We start from the raw sequence: 19,119 nt of genomic DNA, 5'->3' as shown, positions 1-19,119 counted from the left end.
TTAGACTTACAAAAACATATGTAATCTGAATGGCATACAAATGATTCTCCTGAGTAGCTCTACTTTGTGTACTTTTGGTCTCATAAACAATGTCCAGGCCCACTGGTGCTTTTCTATCCTGGACCTGCTGCTTGAGAAAGGTGGTTGGAAGGAATAATGAGTAGAGAATATTGATTTGCTAGCCTAAATATTGAAAACCAAATATCAACAGTACTTATAGGTATGTGTAGGTTTAGTGAAGTATACAATAGTGATGGATGGAATGATTGAATTAATCTCAGTCACTGGCACTTGTTCGGGCCGCATCCCAACCCATTGTAATTTTGCGCTCCACACCACACCACCTCAGTTTAGACCTAGTTATATGCAAATCAGTCTTGCCCCTGCTGCAATGGGACCAGTCCAGCCCAAACTGCCAAGCCAGGTCCTGCACTGGTCCACTAGCAACCCAGGGCCGTTTTAGCCCTAGTTATGGGCTCATCAGCCAGATATAGCTTTATTTCCAGTGGCACAGTCTACATGGGACGCATGTCTGGGCATAATAGTCCAACTGAGGGCCACACACCAATATAGCATTTTTCTACAGGCTGTAGAAAATATAGAAAGTAATATATTAAATCATATTAGCTACATCAATGAAATACAATAACTTTTAAGAATATGACATAAAATAGTGCAAAACAGTTACAAATCCAAAAGACTGTATTCGGATAACACTGTATCCATAAAAGTAGAGCATGTGCAAGGATTAAAATCACAATAAAACAATGAAATAGCATGATGAAAACTTGTAGTATAGCAAACAAGAGGCAACTAGGCTGCATAGTAAAATCGATTACAGTAACATGATCAAAAGTGCAATGTATTAAGAGCAAAGTGCAGATGTGCTTCACAGGTTGCACATTGATTTGCGAGCCACTGTGGCTATTCACAAAAAAGTACCAACACGCAGAGTCAGTTCATCGTTTTCTAGTTTGAGTATGCGACTAGGGGCATCAGCTAATTGGATAGGTGACAATTTCTTAAAAAATTTAATTAGCAGCCATTGTGCATATTTTGTGTAGTACTTACAAAAGAATATGAAGTGCAAGAGTGTTTGACCACTCTGTCCGTCACATGGGCATGGCAGGGAATAAGGGGGCATATTAGATAAAATTATCGCCGCTTTAGCGGCAGAAAACTGCCGCTAAAGCGGCGATAATGGGCTTGATAATATGCTCTATGGAATTCCAATTGAAGCCCATGTTAGATGTCCTTCACATCTAACATGGGTCTCAATTGGAATTCCATAGAACATATTATAAAGCCCATTATCGCCGTTTTAGCGGCAGTTTTCTGCCGCTAAAGTGGCGAAAATTTTATCGCCTAGCTTGTTAATATGCCCCCAAGTTTTGCATTATACCCAAGGGGAAACCAGAGCAAGTATTTTACAGTCCTAGCTCTTAAACGAAAAAGAAGTCCTCTCTCCCAATGTGACATCGATAATGTAATATAACTAGGCAACCAATGTTCAGATCGCTCAATGGGTACAAAGTTAGCAACAGTTTTTATTTTGATTCCCTCTCTAATCTTTCCGTGTTATCAAGTGCATACAGTGCTGAACTAAGAACTTTTTCGTCTACAGTCTCAGCTGTGTTTTGGGTTTAAAAACAATCCTTTGACATTAACACTTTTCAGGCTCTTATTAACCCCAGCAAGCCATGGGATATCCATCCATTTCTCGCAACTAATGCAATCATCTATTCTCTCCCTGGTGAGAGATGCTTCAGGGTTTTTCATTATAGCTAGCCAAAACAATGCGGGACGTGCCCTTATAAAATCTTCGATGTTCACTATGGCATATCTACTGAGGAGTAGAAATTTGTGCAACCAAAAGCTTCCTGCAGAATCTATTTTCCCCTAATTGGACTCTAGAGCTTTTGGCAATACTCCAAACCTCTGTGCCGTAGGTTGCTATTGGTATGCATTGCGATCTAAAAATCTTTCAAATCGCTGAAATTGCCCCTGATCTTTTTGGGCGGGGGACACTGAAGCTAGAGTTATAGGCCTTTGAGAACTTGTTCTGACAAAACACCGTTGGGTCTATTAGGATGGCGGTCGGATGGCTGCCGCCGGGCCGGCAGTGGCAACCGCCGGGCCGGCGGCAGTCATCCGCCAGCGATCGCAGCCCAGAAAACCACTGGTCCCATTAGCATGGCGGTGACGACCGCGGCGGTCAGATTTTCTGCCCGCCACTTTTCTGCCGGTAGCAGTCCACACGCTTGCTTGGTGAGCGGAGCTGGACCGCTAAAATGGGGCCCGTGCAGGGCCAGGCTCCGCAGGCATGCTGAGAATGTCTCTGGGGGCCCATTGCAGGCCCCCAATGTGTTTGTGGGGTGTGGGTGCACTGGGGGGTACCCATGGTACCCCCCTGCATGTCCCTGTACCAGGTGCAGGGATATGCTGGACATGCTTTTTTGGACATTGCGGCGGTGCTGCTGGCAGAAGCAACCGCCACAATGTTAAATGCCGTGATCATACCGCCGTTGTCGGATTTAGACTGCGGAGCATATTAATTGGACCGGCGGTTATGACGCGGTCCTAGCGGGCGGTGTTTTCCCGCTACCATGGCAGTCGGAGTGATTTTCCGACTGCCATCCTAATAGACCCCCATGTGTTCAGACCAGGTGCCATTCGCAGCAAAGACCATACCCAGGTATGGGAAAGTAACAGTGCAAGTTAGTTTTTGATCTCCGACAGAAATAGAGCTATGGGGATATTTCCTTTGCCCACAGGACATTATAAATGATTTCCTAAAGTTGGTACATAGGTCTAGGTCAGACATAAAATCCATAAATCCCTGTACTAAAGTGCGAAGTGCATTGGGTGTGCGTCCAATTAAGACCGCACCATCTGCGTATAAGAGCACCGGAAGGATTTTGCCTTTAACTCTGGGTACATCATCAGTAAGTGTAATCAATGATATGTGCAGATTATTATTAACCCTGGGCGTAGTTCGCGAAGTAGCACTACGGGAAGCTACGCAAAGTACACTTCGCACTACGCGAGTTACGCGTAGCACTTCGCGAACTGCGTAGTACCCTATTCGCACTGTGCAAGATGCCGTTTTCAATGATTGCACAGTGCGGACAAGCCTCCGGCACTGTGCAATCATTGAAAACGGCATCTTGAACAGTGCGAGCTGTAGTTTTCTCCCCTCGAGCAGATTTTTACTCGAGCGGCAGCTTTCTCAACGCGGACTGGTAGTTTCTCATCACGAGTGGTCGTGAGCATACGCGACCACTCGCAATGAGAAACCTGACCTCCCCACCTTGAGAATCTCGCCGGGATGTTTATTTTCCATGCTCGCAATCGGCAACTTGATGTTGCTGATCGCGAACAAGGAAAAAGTCTCGCCGGGATGTCATTTTGCTTGCTCGCGGTTGCCAACTTGATGTTGAGGATCGCGAGCAAGCAAAAAATGACCGCTGCACTATGCTACGCATGTTTGCACTGTGCTACCTGCAATTCGCGTAGTGCGAAGTACCGCAAGCGTAGCGTAGTGCTTTGCCCAGGCTTAATTATTATTATAAATAATAAAAAGGAGGGGGGCTAGGACACACCCTTGCCTAACCCCTCTGCCAACAGTAATATCATTGGACACCTCACCCCCGCCACCAATCTTGACCCACGCTTTCAAGTCTGTATGTAGGTAAGCCATGAAATTAACGAGGGCCTCCTCCAAGCCGTAAGCTAGGAGAATGGACCATACGCGAGACCTATTCACAAAGTCGAAGGCGGTGGTCAGGTCCATAAAAGCTAGATAAAGTGGCGAGTGCTGTGCTATGGTGTACTTCCAGCTGATCAGATTGAGATTTAAACACTGCTCATTTGTGCCTACTTTGCTCCTAAAGCCTAATTGACATTATTCTAAAATATGATTATCATCAGCCCAAGTTAAAATTTTATTATATAAAGCTATACCTAAAATTTTGAGGGTGTTATGTATTAGGGAGATTGGCTTGTAGCAGCTCGGTTGCGAGCGATCGCCCTTCTTAAAAATTGGAACAATAATACTAGTGGACCATAAACGTGTAGCAGCAATGGGGCCCAGAAATCAGGTATGTGTTTGATCAGATCAATGGGTAACCCATTGGGGCCCGGGGCTTTATTGCCCACTCTCTGGCGTATGGCCTCCTCAACGTCTGTTATTAATATTGGGATCCCAGATGGAGTCTTATGTTTGAAGGGGTCGAGTTCTAATGCAGGTGCAGAGTAAATTGTGGAAAAATACCGTTCCCAGGTTGCACTTGCTATATTGCAGCTTATGGGAGTTAGCGGCTGCCCCATTGTTCGTTGATCTTTAACAGTGGTCCCAAATATGCTCCCGTTCTTGAAGCTAGCAGCATTGACAAGGGCGTCCCATAGCTCACTTAATAGTTCTTCCTTCCTTTTGGCTATGGCCAACTTATAAGTCTGCCTTGATGACTTGACCAGTGAGTTGCTCCTTGCGCTGTGTGACAGGGCCTTGCGTAACTGCCTATTAGCCTCTGAGCACTCATGATTGAACCATCTGGGATTGCATTGCATTGCATTGCATTGTGGTGGTAGGTTTAGACAACAGGGATTTGATAGCTCCACGAAGTTAGGTAAAGGCAATAATTACCTCAGGGCGTGGGTTAAATTAATAAGGCTCAGGTTTTCCCTGACCATTGTGCTAAATAAGTCAGTGTTGTTAACACGCCGCCACACCAATCTTAGGTTATCTGTAGACGGTGACAGATTCCTGGCACCACATTCTATGTTAGGCGTTGGGCCAGGGGATAATCTTAATGTTATTTGAATTGAGTTGTGGTCCCCGAAAGTTGTGGCAATGATTTCTGCTTTCAACAAGTTGGCCTCTAAAACTGGGGAAATAAAAACTTAGTTAATTATTGATGAACAGCCCCTACCTCTAAATGTCCGCTCCAGGAAATCGTTATCTTTTGTTATGGCAACGATCTCCATGACATTAATTAAATTGTGATTATTGAAATGGTCCAATAATTCCTTGTCCGCTACTATACGGCTGTTTACTTGGCCATAGTTGAGGTAATTTAGCATTGAAATCGCCACCTAGGCAGATTCCAATTGGCTTAAAATAGTCCTTGGATTTTCGAATAGACGCGATAAAATTAAATAAATTTATAAAATTCTCATTTGGTATGGAATGGAAATCATTATTATAAAAATTACTTAAGAAAAAAGAAACCCCCCTGTTGAACAATATGACTTGGAAATTATTATTATTGGTACATATGGTTTTAATGCTGCCACCTGCGGTGACGTTTAAAAACTGTCAAGTTTCCCTCATGGATTTGCTCACAAGTCTCCAACTACAGATTAACGATCAATGTATATTGAACCAAAGATAAGGAGTCCATAAGACTAAACACAACGTTAAGATATATTGTTTTTTTATTTGATTTGAAAATTATTCTGTATCTCAAATTTATATTACAATCATTTATCCACAAATATCTGAATGTAGTAGAGTAAATCTTCTACAAAAAACAACAATCATGTATGAAAAATAACTCTCGATGACAGATAAAATCATTAATTGCACATAATTAAAGCAAAAACATTTTATAAAAACATTCAATATAGAGATTGATAATGCATTGCACACATTTAAAATTAGTATAAAGACACAAATATGGTTTTGTCCTCTTGTCGACGCGTTTCGGTGTAAGATGTGATTTGTAACACCTTCTTCAGGACCAATGAATTAAAAGCAGCTCTCTCTATCAAATTAAAACAATCTATAAAAAGAGAATGTATATGATTACAATACATACATATACTTATGGTATTCAGCCCTATCTTTGGTTCGACACACTTGACTTTGGATGACTATTAATCTAAATAGAAAGAATTCTAGAATGATACAGGGTCTGTTGATAAACGGTGTAGAAAACTGCACCAGAGATTTATCCCAGCCTCACAATTCTAAGGCCTGTGTACGGCCTATCGTGATATTGCCAATCACTATGTTAAATCACTCAAGTATGGAATTATCAGTTATTGGTGAAGGGCCTGCAAATAATTCCATTATGTCAGGGGTATATTTTAGATGACTAAATCCTCCCCCACAGCAAATAATTTCTAAATTTGATCGTTATTTGATTCTGTTATTGCTGGAAATGGGGCAAAATGATTTATGGGCATATACTCACATGTAGATAGGACCATTTAGAAGTAGTCCTTAAATGACCAGAATAGCGTGTTGGCTCAGTACATCACACTCCAATCTAGTTTAAAAAATATACATGTATATTTTTATGTCACGAAACATCTCCTTAAATTGTGTCTCTTATATTTTTGATTAGTTGTTTATATACTTACAAAAAAATTTTTTTGACTCTGAATCGTAGTCTTTGATTAATTAAGGCGGCGTGTCTAACTTGATCCACCGTATTTTGATCTAGTATCAAGCAACATAAAAATTATTACTTAGTTGTCTCTATTTCTCCATTAGTTACAGAGTTATTTATTCTAAGAGAAATGTTATGTCACCCAGTGAATGAGTGTTACTCACCCTAATGCAGCGGATGTTTTTTTCTTTAAAGCCGCTTGTTAGAGTTACAGATGGATTATCATGTTCAGATTCAATTAATTCTGTATAGACACAAATTCAGTATGACCTAATTAGTATCAGAAATTAGATAGTGTACTCTGATAACTGCTAATTCTATTGCATAGTAATTTGCTTACCTAAAATTTCAACTACGGTCTATTCATTGGTATCTTTTCTCTGTATGCGCAGAATGACCGAATATTCCGCTGAGCACCAAGGTGTCTGTAAATCTAACCTTCGTGTTTCTTTTTTGCGGAAACGAATTCTAAAAGTTAAAAGAAAAGACCGCTATGAGCAATGTAATGCTGGGAATTGTAACTAAAGGAGCCATTGTGGATATCATTACAATTTAAAATATACGCCATATGCGTTGTCGGGTGGTTGCACTCTGTGTATCAGACTAACTTAAAAAACGCCGTGTTCGCTAGTGAAAAATACAAGGTGTCCCAACTAACATTATTTGTGCGCTGGGCGTCATAACGCGCTGTTATGAAATGCGTTGTCCCTGTCAGTAAATATAGAGTGTTGACCCCTTGTTTTAATAAGTTTGGTGGTGTCGTATCTGATGGTTATATATCAAAGCCACCAAGCCCCACAATATTTTAAAGAGCGCCATGCTCGATACTAAGGAAAGCTAGATGCCCCGACTGATATTTTTCGAGCGCTGTGCGTTATAACGTGACGCTGTGTCATAACTGATTCCTGTTAGAAAACAGACTATTTTTACCCCCTGTTTTTTACACTATATCTGTTAGTACCACGGGTTCTTACCTTTGAAGGAGCGTAACGTCACCTCGTATTGGTATCTCTGGTCTGGCTCACCTACTGAGATCCTGTTGTCCTTCCTTTATATACGCATTTACGTTTCCGGCAGTGGCTTAATTACGTATGTACGTGTACTGCGGCCATTTTGGTAGTTCGGACGTCCGCTATGTCTGCATTATTTAATTTGCATATTTTCGTGTCGCACCGTTTCTACTTCTTTATATATATTATTAAATAACATCAAGGCCAGCTTTATAGAGCCTGAAACGCTGCGGCCGTATCTACTGTCGTTTATTCACATGTGTCCATGCCGTGCAGCGATCTCGCTAGTTTCTAATACTATTTTTTTCCGATAGAGATTCAAAAAACTTTATTGAATCTCAACCGACCACATCGAATTTACGGAGAACCTTATAATGAATATTGATTTTTGTACAATGGGGTTATATCTGTATTAATTTCTACTATTTGCATACAATCTAAGGGGATGCTTGGATGATAGCTATATGTCCTACATACCCATAGATCGCAAAAAGATGTTTTACGTATTGCTAACATTAGCATTCGTAAATTGCGATTACTGGAAATTAGTGGGGCACATTAATCGAATTTCCATATAACTGAAGTACCATATAGGTATACAGGGATATAGGGCTAAGGGATCAAACTGCCAGGCCCTCTGAAAACAAGGACAATAGTCAATGTTGTAAATAATGTAAATCAGTTTACCTAACAATTCTTTCCCACTCTTCTCTATTATTGAGCCCCTGGTAGTAGGTCTTGAATTTAGACATGAAAAATTGTTCTCTTTGTTTTCGTCTTTTGTCCATGTCGCCACCTCTAGCTGAAATTTTTATTTTTTCAAGAATGAACCATTTGAGATCGTCTTCCTTATGTTTCATTTCTCGCCAGTGATCAACCAGAGGGGCATTCTTTTTGCCATTTTTCAAGGCCGACCTATGCTCTGTAAGGCGAGAACGCATCTCCCTACTTGTCTCACCTACATATCCCTTTTGACAGGGACAAATTAGAAGGTATACCACATTTTTTGTTCGGCAATTGACCATTTCATTAATCCAATGAGTTGTGTTATTCAACACTATCTTTTGTTCTTTTACAATGGTTTTACAATGTGTACATGAACTGCACGGGAAATTGCCTTTCAGCTTCATTCCGTCATGGATACTGGTTTGTATACTCGTTTTCGGTTCACTGAAGGTTCTTACTAGTTCATTCCGAATCGTTTTATTTCTTCTATAGGAAAAAATAGGTTTATTAAGTGGACACTGGCCTGGTTTATTTAGTAGATACCAATTTTTATTTATCAAATTTTTAAGTTTATTGCTCAAGCCATTAAAATTAGTCACCATGACAATTTCTTGTAGGGCTTTTTGGGGCCTATCATTGGGTTCAAAGATGCTATCCCTATTATAGTATTTAGCTCTCTTATGCGCTTCTTTGATGAGTCGTTTGGGATATCCTCGATTAAGAAGTTTTTGTTGCAAAGCCAGCGCATGAAATTCGAAATCCTTGTTTTCGCTGCAATTCCGTCTAATCCTTAAAAACTGACTGAACGGGATGCTGTCCTTCTGGCATTTGGGATGATAACTTGTATGGTGTAGTAACGTATTCCTATCTGATGGTTTAGTGTAGAGTTCTACTTTTAGTTTATCTTCCTTTACCTTTATGGTAATGTCCAAAAAATCTACTGATTCTTTACTTCTATTTCCTGTAAATTTTAAGTTGACATCACCACAATTAAGCCAATCTAGAAAAGAAACCAGTTCTACCTCATCTCCTTGCCAGATAAAGAACACATCATCTATAAATCTGGACCACTGTTTGATGTTTTCGAAATAAGGAGCGACTTCATTATAGATGTGTCGGTCCTCAAATTTGCCCACGTAGAGACATGCCAGGCTGGGAGCACATGTGGCTCCCATACTGGTGCCTTTGATCTGACAATAGTATGTATTAATGAATAGAAATATGTTGTTCATAAGAATAATTTCTATGCATTCAACAATGAATACTTCCAGGGGCGAAAGATCTCGTCCTTCTTCACTGAGTATTTCTTTTATCATCTCTACTGTATCATGTTGGGGTATGTTGGTGTATAAGGACTCAATGTCCAAACACACCAACCATTGAGTCTCTGGATTGAAATTTAGTCCTTCCACCTTTGAGATCATATCAGTTGTGTCTTTTATATATGATCGAAGCTTTTTAACAAGGGGGCTTATAAATTTATCTACATATTTGCTAAGTGGTTCTGTGATGGAATTAATCCCTGATACAATGGGTCGCATAGGGGGGTCATTGATGTTCTTATGGACCTTCGGGAGGCCATAAATGGCTGGAATCAATGGGTGCTCGTTATACAGGAAGCGAAATTCATCTTCGCAGATTACACCGTCTTCCTTCGCCAATCTCAAGAGATTGCTGACCTTGTCTTTCAATTTAAGCCATTCATCTGCATTGGATTTCCTGTAATGTAACGGTACATCCAATAGCTTTTGCATTCTCCTGTTGTAATCCTGAAGGTTCTCCGTAAATTCGATGTGGTCGGTTGAGATTCAATAAAGTTTTTTGAATCTCTATCGGAAAAAAATAGTATTAGAAACTAGCGAGATCGCTGCACGGCATGGACACATGTGAATAAACGACAGTAGATACGGCCGCAGCGTTTCAGGCTCTATAAAGCTGGCCTTGATGTTATTTAATAATACTTAGGAATCGAATATCCAGCCCATTGATGGCGGATCTGACAGAGAACATGTTGACGGTAGACACACATATGTTTGCGTCTTAGAAACTGGAACTGGAGGGAACATACATGTACTTGTAACATGCATATAGAACCGTTGGGGTCCAAGATAGGGGACATAACTGATCAGGAAAATCCACATTTCCACATTCCCTCCTTGTCCCCTTCTTGCCCTTCACGAGACATCAATCTTCATCATTCCATTGATTTGCTCATGGAGCATCATTTCTTCTTCTTTCTTCTTCCGGGATCTTGAGCGAAAACCTTGATGTGGGATACACGATGTGGCACACAGACCACAAATCGCTGGTCCACATTGCAGGCATAGACAACAACTGAAGAGCATAAGAAGGCCAATACCTAGGAAGGATAGAACTCTCCATCCCCAGGCTGATATCACACTCCAAAACCACCCGGACCACGTCCAAGTGCCTGGATTCTCGTGTATCTGGCTTACAATCTTATGAAGGCGTGTTATAGCTTTATATACAGATGGCGAATTTTCTGGTATGAATATGCAGCAGCTGGATCCGATGACCCTGCAAGCTCCGCCCCTATCGGCCAGGATGACGTCAAGGACAAGACGATTCTGGAGAACAACAATTCTCATCACTGATTGTTCCTCTGTCAGATTGCCTAGGGCGGCTATAGTCTCGTTTACTACAGCTTCAAGAGTCTTGGTGAGTCTGCGTATCAGCTTACTATTTGATATAGTACCTATATAGGGAAAGATACCTTTATTGAAATCTACATACTTGTCCCATGATGTCTCAGTATAATCGACAACTGGGAGATCTCTTTGCTCTCTATTGTGTACTAAATGAACATTTCGATAATAATCAGGGGGAGCTAGGAAAACAGGTGGCAAAAGGAATGCTATGTAACAGGTACCATTCCAATCTAGAGGCAGACGCATATATGCAGTCTGACCACATATGAAGTAGGAATGGCGAGAAGCTCTAAATGAAGATTTACCTTGATCACTATATTCTACTGTAGTAACGCATTGGCTATGGCCCATGTGTTTGGAACCAACTTTTCTAACACATAATTCACCCTTAACTGGAAATACTGACATAGTGGGCAGAATTAGTTCAACTTCGGATTTGACATTCAAAATCATAAGATTAGGTGTAAAATTACCTAATTTATACACTTCATTTTCTAGATCAGTTCCTGTTCTACTGAGGTGACCCTCCTTATTAGGGTGACAGACTTTGAATAAAACTAGATTCAGATTTCCCCATATCCAATGTTGTTGATAAACTGCTGTGTCTGGGTCTATGGAATTTAATAAACTAAACCATGCTCCACAGGAGCCATTGTGTGTGAACGGATGTGGAAAGAAAGGCAGAACTCCTTTGTTATTCTGATAGGGAGGGAGTCGGCCACACACCCAACAATTGGTCGCATTACTAGTCTGATGGGAATGATGTAACATACTAATGAATGTGTTATTGCGCAGCGCAAGTCTATAGGATAATTCATGTGGCGGTAGGTCACTAAAAGAATGTTCATCAGTTATATTGAAAACACGTTTAGAAACAGGATGATACATATGCAAAATCATACTCGTAATAATTACTAAAATACTCAATAAAAACAAAATTAATAATGTCACAATACAGTGGTTACGCAGTAATTTACAATAAGCATGTCGTTTCATTAGGATTCTGGACTCTACATGATTCAGACCTAAGGGGTACATGTCGGGACAGATTCAACCGCTTCACCTTGGAGAGGACTTAAACAATCAAATCGTCCGACAGTTTAGATCTGGACCTGAGTTTCTGTTTATAGAGTTCGGTGCTACTGGCCTCAGCCAAAGGTAGCTTTGAGTCTATGGGGGAAGACACACGGGCAGTACTGTCTGTGTCAGGAGGAAGTCCATGAAATTTTTTTACGTGACTGGAATGAATCCACCCTTTTCGTCCCTCGATCTTCACGGCTGTTCTTGTGGTCAACAGGACCAACTTGGGTGCTTTCCACCTGGGCTCCAATTGACTCTTCCTGTCGAAATTTCTCACAAAGACAAGATTACCCGGAACAACGTCATGGGGTTTCGCCTCAGTGTTGTCGGGAAAGGCTGCAGCTACCTGTGAACGAGAAGATTGTAGTGCAGACATCAAGGAAGCCAGGTAATCTGTCAGCATATTACAGTCAACATCAGTTATTTTACGTGGTATAGGCGTCCCCCACATATTCGGCGGTCTACCAAAGATCACCTCATACGGGGATAGCCCTGTTCTAGAGTGTGCTACCATTCTCATGTAAAAGAGTGCAACTGGTAATGCTACTATCCAGTCGACACCTTTCTCTCTACATATTTTGGACAATCTGATTTTCAGTGTCTGGTTATGTCTTTCTACGAGACCTGCTGCCTCGGGGTGTCGGACACAGTGGAATTTCCACTGATATCCCAACAGGAGTGAGACATGTTTCATTAATTCGGATGAAAAAGGCTGACCGTTATCTGAATATACAACACGTGGTAAACCGTACCGTGGGAAGAATTCTCGAACTAGCTGCTTGGCAGTAGTCGAGGCAGTGTAATCTGATACGGGATACGCCTCTGTCCAACGGGAGAGAGCGCAGACAACTACGAGGACATATTTGAATCCTCGACAACGTTCCATCTGAATATAATCCATCTGGAGGATTTCAAAAGGATGGTCAGGAGGCTGAAATCCACCCTGCTCTACGGGAACACTCTTTCCTGGATTAAACTGACAACATATCATACAGGTACGAACTTTTTGTTTAGCTGCTGCTCGTAAATGTTTGTTGAACCAAATGTGCTGAATACTGTCTAGCATAGCCTTCTCTCCTAAATGTGCTGGACTGTGAACTGTAGCTATAATGGCTTGAACCATGGAATCAGGGAGAAACCATACAGATTTCTCCTTCGTCATCCATCCTTGATCTGTCTGGATCCCTCCTAGTTCAGTCCACTTCTTTATTTCTTCTGCTGTGGCATGTGTCTGTATGTCAATTACGTCAAGTGTGGGATCCTTAATTGTCATACACTGTGTTGGTGTCTGAACTATTGGCTTTGTCATGTCTAATGTGCGATTCTGAGCAGTCTGTTTAGCTGTTCTGTCAGCTAAATCATTGCCTTGAGAAATGGTATCAGTAACCTTCGTGTGTGCTTTACATTTCATAATCGATATAGCAGTGGGTAGATGTATTGCGTCTAACAAGGCATGAATGAGGGGTCCGTGCTGAATGTGGGCACCATGGGACGTTAGATAACCTCTCTCTCGCCACAGCACGCCGAAGTCGTGTACAACTCCGAATGCATAACGTGAGTCAGTGTATACATTAACTTTCTTATTTGTGGCTTGAATACAGGCTTGCGTTAGAGCAATAAGTTCTGCTGCTTGGGCTGACAGAATATCTATACAATGTGTCTCAATAACTTCAGTGTCTGTTGTGACTGCATACGCGGCCACTAAATCTCCTGTACTTGCTCTCATGCATGATCCGTCTACATACAACGTCAGGTCTGGATCTAACAATGGAACGTCTGTCAAGTCTTGTCTAGGTTTCGTCTTTATTTCAATGATTTCAACACAATCATGAGCTAGTGGGTCTGTTCCAATTACAGGTAATAGTGTAGCAGGATTCAATGTATTACACCGTCGGATCTCTATGTGTGGTTGAAACAATGTCAGTTCATAACCGGTAAGTCTTGCTATGGTCAAGTGTTGCGTTTGTGTTCGGTTCACAAGAACCTCTACTGCATGTGGTACTTGAACTGTCAATGGGTGTCCTAATACTATGGCATCGCTTTGTCTGATTGCTAAAGCTGTCGCTGCCACTGATTTCAGGCATGCAGGCAAAGCCTGAGCTACGGGATCTAATGTACTGGAAAAATAAGCACATGGCTTGCGTGATCCTGCTTGATCCTGAGTGAGTACTGACAAGGCAGTACCTTCGCGTTCTGTAACAAAGAGTGTAAAAGGTTTGCTATAACATGGTGTTGCTAAAACAGGTGCTTGACATAAAGCTTCCTTTAGGCTTTCAAAAGCTTGTGTATGTTCCTGAGTCCAAGGGAGAACAGTCGATGTGGCTGCCTCCTGTGTGGTTAACTGAATGAGTGGTTTTGCTAGAAATGCGTACTGAGGGATCCACTGCCTACAATATGAAGTGAGGCCTATGAAAGCCCGCACCTCCTTCTGTGTCTGGGGTATTGACATGTTAGCAATTAACTGGATACGATCTGGTGTAAGCTGCCTTCCCTCCTTGGACAGCGAGTGACCAAGATAAATAACTCGCTGAACACAGAATTGCAGCTTAGAAGGGGACACCTTGTGCCCCTTGTCGGCTAGGAAATGTAAAACTGTCAGAGAAGCTTTTTCACATTCTGGCTCGCTTCTCGCGGTGATCAGCAGATCATCGACATATTGAAGCAGTGCAGTATTGACTGGCATGTGTATACTGTCAAGTTCTCGTTTCAGTGCTTGGCTGTAGATGCTGGGGCTTTCTGTAAATCCTTGGGGAGCGCGTGAGAATTTAAAGCTGCGCCCATTTAAACTGAATCCGAACAAGTATTGGCTTTCCGGATCTATTGGGACGCTGAAAAAGGCATTCTTGAGATCAATTACAGTAAAGAATGTTGCTTCGGAATCAATTGCTGTCAACAATGATGATATATCGGGGACCACAGGGAATTGTGGTACAATACACTTGTTTAGTTCACGCAAATCAATAACCAATCGGTACACTGGCGGAGCAGTAGGATCAGTTCGTTTAAGAATCGGAATTATCGGTGAATTACATACATTGGAGTCTGTTTCTACAACTACTCCCTGGGCAATTAGCTCATCAATGATTTTCAACAAAGCCACTACAGCATCATGCGGTAACTTGTATTGTCGCATTCGTGGTAGTACCACTCCTGCTTTCAATGTAACTCGATAGGGTGTAATGTTCATGCAGCCAACATCCGTAGGGCCTTGTGCCCATAGATGTACTGGTAAAATCTGTAGTCGGGGATCCATGTCTCTAGACACATAGTGACCTTTAAAATCACGCAAAAACAACCTTACTCCTTCCGGAGAACAACATATTATGGCTCCTAGTGCTTTCAGAGTTTTAATTCCTAACAAATTTTCTGGGCATGATTTAGTAAGCAATAAATCTGTAGTTCGTGTCAAAGGTCCTATCGTAAGTGGTAGAGGCTGTGATACTTCATTAACAATAGGTTTTCCTGAAAAACCAAGGGAAACATTTTGAGAGCCTGAGAGGGGTGCCCCTGGAACTTCACTACGTTTTATGGTTGTTCGACTTGCCCCTGTATCGAGTAAGAATTTTCTATCTTGACCTAATAATTCACTATGTACATAAGGTCCTTCTTGATCTACCGGAATCTCGATAAGCGGTAAGTCAACTTCCCTCTCTAGGCTGGTTCATGCGTAACGCTGATACTCAGGGTATTCATACTGTGCAGTCTGATACATTTGTTGTGTTGTGGTTTGTGTGGCAGTAGCAGGCAACGGTGGTGCAGCTGGCACAAACTGTATGGGTTGCTGTGAGGCTGGCATAGACTGTTGCTGAACTGGCACGGACTGTCCATGCTGCATAGCTCCTTTTTCATTCTGATCTTGTCTAACTAATCGTGGTCTCTCTTTTGCAATACCTGTAGCTATATTTCGTTTCAGGACTTGACAATCATGTACATAATGGCCTAGTTGTTTACAGTAATTGCAGGTTCCTTTTACAGGAACTGCAGAATCACCAGAATGTGTCACACCCTTTTTGTGACCATCTGCTGGTACTGTCTGAGAAACTAGCATTTTCATTTTTGTATCCTTCATGCGTCTATGCTCGTGTTCTTGTTCATCCCTAATTCTATTGTGATGATACTGTAACATTTGTAGCATTTGCGACGGAGTGTTACTTTGCCAGGTACTCTCGAATTTCAATATTCTATTCTTCACTGGAGGCAATGCATTTTCCACTAATTTTGTCACAAATAAATGTGGATATGAGTCACTACTTGCTTTTATACCACTATTTATACCAAAACATTTTTCAAATCGAGCATAATAATCGCTTGTGTCTTCATCTTGCTTTTGTTTACAGGCTGTGATTGCACCCCAATCTTCCTTTTTTGTAGTTAATAAACGTGGCAGTACCTGTACTAGTAAACCTGGTAATAGTTTAACTTTATCCCCGAGCCCTGAACCTGCGGCTCGGCCCCTTTCTTCCTCTGCTAATGCTGTCCAGTCTATCTTTTGGTCTCCCACTTCCCACTCTTTTTCTTTCAGTTTTTCATATATGCCAGCAGGCAAAAGCACTTTTAATATCGTCATAATATCAGGAAAGGTGTACTCTCCCATCAGTAACATGTCTTTAATTTCTCGGTGGAAACCCGCTGGGTCTTTGTCATGACTAGGTACTACTTTCTTCATTTCTAATAATTCCATTTTTGATATGGGTGTGTAAACAAATACACGGTGAAACTCATTGTCTTCGCCTTTTATTGGGTGCACTTCCCGTAAAGGATTTTGTCTATCCATGTAGTACGGTGCTCTTTCTCTGGGGGGCAGGGAGAGAGAATCTGGATTTACAAAAAGGACGTACTGCTTACGTGACACTAATATCTCTTTAATTAGCTTGTTACTAGAACCTCTCCATCTGTACGTAAGTAGTTCCGTTAATATATCAGGTAAAGGACCAGGGTCAGCATGTTGGCTCTTATATAATATGAGGAGTTGCTGAATCATATAGATTCCAGCTAAACGTTGTTCATCTGTACTGAGGTTGAGAAACGTGTGTGCTACGGTCTCATCACCGTATTTTTCAGGACTAACAATCCAGTGAACGGCTGATCTGGCTAATTCTTGCTCATCCATGGAATCGAGGAGGTGATAACCCCTTCGTTCTCGTAGTATTTTATCTGCGGCTTGAAACGAATGTTCAGGAGATTTCAGATTTATTACAGGCGTCGGATACGTTCTGCTATTATTTGGACATACAGAGTGTATTGGATCAGAAAAACATCTAGTATTTTCACAAGATCTTCCTCTGCCTACATAGGCTATGGTCTCTGACTGTCTTGCAGAGTCCCCTGATTCGGACACTTCATCTTGCTCAAACTCGTCTGTTCCCAATCTCTCTTCATGAATACGCTCTATTTCTTTACGTATTTTTCGGCACATGGCTATTATACAATTTTGCTTATCGTGTCTCCCTTCTGATATATTCTGACTCCATCTTGTAAGAATAAGCATTGCATTCCGGTCTACCTCCGGACGATCTTGATTTCTGATCACACAGTTTATGAGGAAACGTAACAGTTCCCCTTGTATCTCTACTTTCTGGAATTCCATAGCTCTGTTAATACATCCTGGATCTCGTCCTGTTTGAACAAAATGATATATGTTATCTAGATGCGTAGCCATCCCTGGTAACCTTGCTAAATACTCTGCGGCTCGTCTGATACGTAATGATGCCAGGACCATTTCGTCCTCTTTACCAACCACCGGGTCATATCTACAATTTACAAGAAGTTCCTTAAGCGTACGTTCATTTACGAACTTAGGTGTACGTGAATGTGCTGACTCTTGAAAAACAAGTTTATTTATTCTAGGTGGTGTAAAAATACTGCTAGCACCTCCCGTGGCCCCATCTGGGGCGTCGGGTGTGAAAGGGTTCGTCGAACGTGATACAGCAACTATGGGCGTCGATACCCCTGTAGAGTCGACTGCGGAGACAGATGCGGAAACAGATGTGCTTGCCGAAGCTTGCGTCGGGACTTGCTGTTGCACGGGGACAGATACCTGATCCTGACGTTGAACCCCTCCGCCAGACGGTCTATGTGGTGTGGCGTTAGCATACTCGGGGGCTGCATCGTCTAGATATGAGGAAAGGAAAACATCTTCTGCGGTTCTGGGATGCCCCTTTGGATGTACCTTAATTGGAAATAACGGGGGTGGCAAGTCTTTTGGCACCTCCGTAACAGCCTTAGGTAGTCCTTCGGCTAGAAGGGGATACATACCATTCATAAGAGCATTTCTTTGTCTATTTACTTGTTCTGATTTCACTCGGATACCTTCCTCAATTAATAGATTTTCTTGAACTTTATTTGAACTCTCTTTACTCCTCTCTTCTTGTCTACGTGCTTTTTCTGTTCGTCTATGAGATTCTTTACGCCATAACTCGACAGCGTCTTTCTGTGACTGTCTGACCTTTCTTTTCCATAACTCTTCCTCCACTTTCATGATGCACTCTGCATCCCAGGTTCCCGCTATGGGCCACCTTTGACTTTCCGGTAATCCCTTGGTATAATCTACCCATAGATCAAGAAACAATATGGCATCTAAGCCATGTTTATGGTACATGAAATGTCCTGGAGTGTCTCTAGGAGGAATAGGGACTGCTTCTTCAAGCACCCCTTTTCTGGTAGTAATCTGTCTTAACTTCGAGAAGAGCGGCATATTGACAACTGACCTGATACTTACTCTTGAACTTGCTTAATACGAGAAACACAATAATGAACAGTGAACAATGAACAGTCATTCATACCACAATATGCAAGACATTTTCTGAATACTTTAAACATTAAACATTAAACATTATAACAATGATCGACAATGATGACAGTCCGCCTAACTAATCACCACGCTGAATTCTTGACAATAACTGAATACTTCGGAATACTTGATATACTGCTAAACAGTACATATACACTGCTAAACAGTGCAGACCGGATTTGTGTACCCAAATCCGTCTTGACCGGCACAACCTATGTGCGCGTCAACACGCCTCCCCGGCGATGGTACTCACCGAGTAGCTCCTTGAAACGGAAGGCCTCAGAGAATGGACAGGACTCGATAACTGCGGACATCGGACCCTCTGGACGTCGGAATTTCGGAAAACCTGGTGGGCCTCTGTATACCTCGGATCTTGCTCTCTCAGCTAGGCTCTGGTCGGGATACTTCGCACTTCTCACCGCCTCGTCTGGGTTGATCGCAGCCTCAGT

General features: G+C 41.9%; 1 protein-coding gene across 1 annotated transcript in view; it reads right to left on the bottom strand.

Moving 5' to 3' along the window:
• Positions 1-19,119, bottom strand: part of LOC146830449 (nmrA-like family domain-containing protein 1) — a 55,004-nt gene that overhangs the window by 28,453 nt on the left and 7,432 nt on the right. The gene's annotated exons all lie outside the window — the stretch shown is intronic.

Source organism: Triturus cristatus, chromosome 5_1 (genome assembly GCF_964204655.1).
Source record: "Triturus cristatus chromosome 5_1, aTriCri1.1, whole genome shotgun sequence".
Lineage (NCBI taxonomy): Eukaryota > Metazoa > Chordata > Amphibia > Caudata > Salamandridae > Triturus > Triturus cristatus.
This window is presented reverse-complemented; position numbering and strand designations above follow the sequence as displayed.